The sequence below is a fragment of the Homalodisca vitripennis genome, unplaced genomic scaffold (assembly GCF_021130785.1).
Source record: "Homalodisca vitripennis isolate AUS2020 unplaced genomic scaffold, UT_GWSS_2.1 ScUCBcl_52;HRSCAF=833, whole genome shotgun sequence".
Taxonomy (NCBI): Eukaryota; Metazoa; Arthropoda; class Insecta; order Hemiptera; family Cicadellidae; genus Homalodisca; species Homalodisca vitripennis.
In genome coordinates this window covers 269,586-275,585 of record NW_025776188.1, presented here as the reverse complement: position 1 = coordinate 275,585, position 6,000 = coordinate 269,586, and positions in this window count along the sequence as shown.

The window sequence follows — 6,000 nt, the reverse complement described above, 5'->3', positions numbered from 1 at the left end:
ACAAAATGACAATGAAACTGGGAGACCAAAAAAGGTAGAAAGCGGAAGTATGGAAACTTAACAAGAAATGAAAGACAAACAAAGAAATACAGGTATGAAGAGTTTATTAATTTTGCTAAAAAACCAGTACCGGCAAAATATTTGTAGACTTTGATTGCCAATGTATCAAGAAATTCAAAGAGAATGTTTCTGTTGATATTCATCACAAGGAGTTCGAACAATTTAAAGACCTTGGCAACTACAATGGCCAAAACATGTACATTAATGCCAATGTAAAAGAAGTTCCAAAGAAACGTTCCTACTCAATAGTAAAAGAAGAATTTGCACAAACAAGACTAAAGACAGATATGAAATCTGCTTCTTCTAATGAAAATCTAGAATGCCACATTTGACCTTCAAAAACACTCCCACTTCCTCGCATAGCTACCAACATTGTGTTTTATAAAAGGCAGCTGTGGGTGTAGAACTGCGGGATACATTCAGGGAAGACTGATAAAGGGTATTGTTATACTTGGGTTGAAGGTGAGGCAGGAAGAGGTTCACAGGAGGTTGGCTCCTGCATGTTAAAGCATATTCGGAGCAAGGTACCTGTGGGTACAGAGCATTTGATTTTATGGAGTGACTCCTGTGGGGGACAAAACCGGAACATAAAGATAGTGTTGATGCTCAAAACTGCCCTCCAGGATCATCCGACATTGAAAACAATAACACAGAGATATCGGATCCCTGGTCACAGTTTTCTTCCACATGACGATGATTTTGGAAAAATTGAAAATGTCTTAAAAAGACAGCAATATTTGTACTGTCCTGAAGATTACTTCCGTATCATGGAAAACTGCAGAAATAAAAATCCTCTATCAGTTGTCCGAATGAATAAGGAAGACTTTTTCTCATGGTCAGAAATTGAAAAAAGTATTACTAACAGAAAAAAGGATGTTGAGAAAGGAGACGTCAGTTGGTTAAACACAAGAGAAATAGTTATTAGGAAAAAAAACCCTCTGGCTATATTTATTAGCAATAAGTTTGATGGACCCCATTAGGAACTAAACATTTCGAAAAGAAGGCGAGGGCGTCAGCTGTCGACGATAGATGTGACACAACTTGTACCTTTGTGACCTAACGGAAAACCCATCGCTGAGGCAAAGTTAAAAGACTTAAAATCTATGTTTCATCTCATCCCAATGAACAATCATGGATTTTATCACTCACTCACTGCTGAACCTCAAGTCGAGGATGATGTAGATGGTTTTGGAGGTGAACCTGATTTTGAAATTTTACCGGATGAGTGAGATTGTTTATGGGTGTTTATAATATTACCTGGAAGTTTTAAAGAAGTTATTTTTATGTTATTTTTTTTATAAGGGCATAAAACACGGAGGTTATCAATGCCCGTAGGGTTAACGGACACCTACACTTAAAAATATGGTGTCACGTTATCAGCACAAGGAATAGACAGCGGATTGCTGTGTCAAATAACATTATCACATTAACCCTGGATTGGTAAGGCGTCGTCTTGATGACGAACGCAAAACAGCAGTTTGTGTGTACTGCGGAAACGGTTTGTTTGTTTTACGTGTCCCGTTAGTGCCAACTCAGTTGACCTTGATCCGGGTGCGTGAGTGGAGGGGATAGGCGCTAGCCCTGTTGTATCTGTGCGTAAAGTGGTCTAGTAGTCACTCCGACGAACCCTTACCGTGTAAGTAAGTTTTTAAGTTTATATTGCGTAGTTCTGTGGACGAATCCTTACTTGTTTCATAGAAACGTTTGTTTGACGAAGCAATACTTCTTGTGTGTTAGTTACGTCGTCACAGTGACGAAACGGTACTATTGTTCTGTTTAAATTATATGTTTACTGACCTGTGTAGTGTTCTTTGTGCGGTTGGTTTTTTTATTATTTCCTATCCAAAGTAAATATAATTTTTTGACAGGTTTCAAAATGAATTCTGATGAACTAAAAAGGCTACAGTGTATTGAACGTTACCTAAATGAGAACACTGACTCAGAAAGTGATGTTTCTGCCGAATTGTGATGATAGACCATATTTTTCGGGTTTAGACAATTTGTAGTGATGATACAGATGCCGACCCTGATTACGAACCAGGTAGCGGGCTTAGTGATTGATGAAGACTTAGTATGTATAGTAGAGGACTCAAAAAGAATGAAGATGATGCTGTTAAAACAACGATTTGAATTTGTAATCAGAAAATATTGTTATGCATCATCAGATCTTAAAGCTGAAAATTGTACTGCTGGAACTAGGACCTCTAGCTGTAAACCAAGCTCCATTACCATCTCCTCCTTCTGTTCAGACTATTGAGGCTCCACTCCCTGGTGCTGAAACAGGTGGAAGACATGGAGTTGGATGAAGAAAACTCGGTTTCCGCAACTATTGAATGTGTAATTGAAAACTTACTCTCGGGAATCACCACTTCCTACTGAAGCACCACTGGCCCCTACTAAAGCAACACTACCCCCTACTGAAGCACCACTGGCCCCTACTAAAGCAACACCACCCCCTACTGAAGCACCATCGCCCCCAACAGAAGCACCATCGCCCTCTACTGAAGCAGCACCCGCCTGCTGCTGAAGCACCACCACCTCCGGCCCTTTCTGCTAACCAGTCGCCTACGAGTAAACTTCAGAATCGTCTCATCCAAAACACGTTGTCTGCCCTATTCGTGTCATGAGAGGAAAAAATGGTAAAATTTTGGAAAAATATTCCTTCCCAACACAACACCCGAGCCGCTGCCCGAAATGTTGTGCACATTCGTCAAGGTCCTACTGGTGACGCAAGAAATAAAATAACTCCTTTACAATGTTTTTCTTTGTTTCTGACTGAACAAAATTAAACAAATTATCACTCAACATACAAACGCTAACATACTAAGGCAGCAACAGAATTATGCTTCAATCACATCCACATGTTCTGAGACTCCAAACGAGGAATTTGATGCTTTTTTAGGCATTCTTGTATTAAGTGCTGCTCAAAAGGACAATCATCTTCATATTGAAGAACTATTTAATAGCGAGTTTTGTGGGGAGAGATACAAAGCAGCAATGAGTGCTAAACGATTTTCGTTTTTGTTGAATTGTCTTAGGTTTGATGCCAAAGAGACGAGAGAGGAGAGACAAGCAGAGAAGACCGCTTTGCTCCAGTACGAGAAATATGGGAACTTTTCATTGCTTCTTGTAAAGAAAACTACAGACCTGGATCATACACTACGATTGATGAGCAACTCCTTGCTTTCAGAGGCGGTTTGTAAATTCCGCATGTACATGCCAAACAAGCCTGCAAAATATGGCATAAAAATTAGTTATGATGTGTGACTCGGGAACCAAGTATATGTGTAATGCAATGCCTTATTTAGGCAAGAACACCACCCCACGAGATGTTCCTCAAGCTCTATATTTCGCCAAAGAATTGATGAGGCCAATTTATGGTACAAACCGAAATGTGACATTAGATAACTGGTTCACGTCCATCCCTTTAGCTGAGCAAATGTTAGCACCTCCTATATCTTTGACTTTGGTCGGGACATTGCGCCGTGACAAACCCGAAGTACTCCAGAAATGAAAGATCCGGGAACTAGAGAAATTGGTTCTTCAATGTTTTGTTTTGACGGTCAGAAAACCATGGTGTCTTACAAAACTAAGAACAAAAAAAGTTGTTTTACTTTTATCTACGATGCACGATCAACCCAGTATCAATAATAAAAGCAACAAGCCAGAAATAATTGAGAGTTACAACTCCACCAAAGGAGGGGTTGACTCCTTAGACCAAATGTGTTGTCAAATGTCGACCAGCCGAAAAAAACAAGGCGCTGGCCTCTTTGTGTATTTTATGGTGTATTAAATATAGTTTTGGTTAATTCCTACGTTTATATATGTTCATAACAAAGTGTCCAAAGGAGAAAAACCTATTCCAAGAAGGCAATTTGCAAAGGAACTCAGCTGTGAGCTTCTCCGTCCTTGGATGGAACATCGTTTGCAAATGACTAACTTAAGCAAACCTCTTCTTCAATCCATTGCGAGAATTCTTCATGTAGAAGAACCAGCAGCTCGTCCAGTTCCTGTCCAACAGCAAAGGACGGAAAATATGCAGTTTCTGCCCTTCAAAAAACGCCGGATGACAACTCACTTCTGCGAGCGTTGTTACCGAGCGATGTGTGGAGAGCATCAAGGACAATGGTGCAAGGAATGCACAATCTAAACGTAAGTGTTACTGAAACTATTTACCTTGTGTAATATTTTAAAACTTCTGTAAACAAAAAAATTCATTTTTGTAAAATAAAATAGTAAAAAATAATTGTTTTTTCTTAAAGTAGTCTCCCTGACGAAGCCTTACCAGTATAGTAAGTTTTAGGAGCGTTACCAATCTAGGGTTAAGACAATAAGAAAAATAACAGCAGTGAACAGAGGACTAAAACTACATAACAAAAATACCCGAGAGGCTGTAAAGGGGCCCACTAGTTAAAATACGTGAGATAAATAATAACGATAATAAATATAACAAAAATCTAATGCTAAAACTAGGCAAGTTAGTGAAGGTAAGGTTGTAAAGGGACCCACCCTCACTAATAACAAATAAATAGAAGTACAAAATTGCCCGTCTCCTTACGTGACACCTACATATTAAGATAGTGGTATCTCTCACCTCACAGAAATTTTTAACTGTAAAGGGGCTTACCCTTGATTAAAACACAGAAATTTTCCTAACGGAATTTAAAAGATTGCACTTAGGCGGTGCTAATAACAACTCATAACAATAAATAACAACTCAGGGGTGAACTGTAAAAGGGCTCACCCTTGCCTAAAACTAGCGGTTAAAATGTTTACTAAAACTAATCAGGTACTATAGGACTCATATTCTGGACATTAATTTGGTGCTCTCCAGAAAACTAAAGAGCTTTGTTAAAACATCTTCTTTGTCACCCAGCAACTCATCTAACCGGCCTGGCAAACGATAAGCTCTCCTCTGCCCGGCGTAGAGGCGGCAGTCTATCAACACGTGGCTGACGTTTAACGCCATATTACACTCCGCACACTGCGGTGGATCACCACGGCTCATTAGGAAACCGTGAGAGAGGCGAGTATGTCCGATACGGAGTCGACACAGTACAACTTCCTCTCTACGGTTAGTGCGGTAAGCAGTACACCAAGGCTTTACTGTGTATTTAATCTGCCGAAGTTTGTTATTGGCCACTTGATCCCACGATATATTCCACTGATGTTGTAGTCGTGACTTTACAATCGGCTTTAGATCGGACGCGATTGATCGCCTAATACATGGAGTCAGAGATATTGCCTCCTTTGCTGCCCTATCTGCGATCTCGTTACCAGGTATACCGGTATGTCCAGGTACCCATAGTAACGTAATTGCGATATCCCACGACATCATCTCGCTCAAAGCGTAGCGGATCTTACGAACCAGGACATGTTTGGAGTACATGGAGTGAAGACACAACCCATTCCTGCCTCACTCTTTGAGCGATCCGTGTAGATGACATCGCAGGGTGAACAGGATGACAATATTTCTCTACAGGAGCTTGTGGACAACAGTGATGCGTCTTGCTTGTCCAACTGTAATAACGACAGTATTACATTGGGAGTTCTCACTGTCCATGGTGGCCTATCCATCTCGTGACATACTTCAACATCAATCGCTCTCATGTCCACGTCTGCGAGATGTAACAAGATTCTAATGCCAAAAGGTGCGGGGGCATTAGGTTTATTGTGGTACAAGGGAGCAAGCGATGTGTCTAGGACTACCTCAAAGGCCGGATTTTCTGGCCTTGATTTTAAACTAAAAAAATAGTTCATAGCCAATTGAACACGTCTGAAAGATAGGGATGGCTCACCACTCTCAGCTAACAGACTGACAACGGGGCTGGAACGAAAAGCTCCAGTAGCCAATCTGATAGCAGAGTGATGGATTGAGTCCAACATTTTAAGAGCTGTTGGCTTGGCAGAAGAATAAACCTGAGATCCATAATCAATATA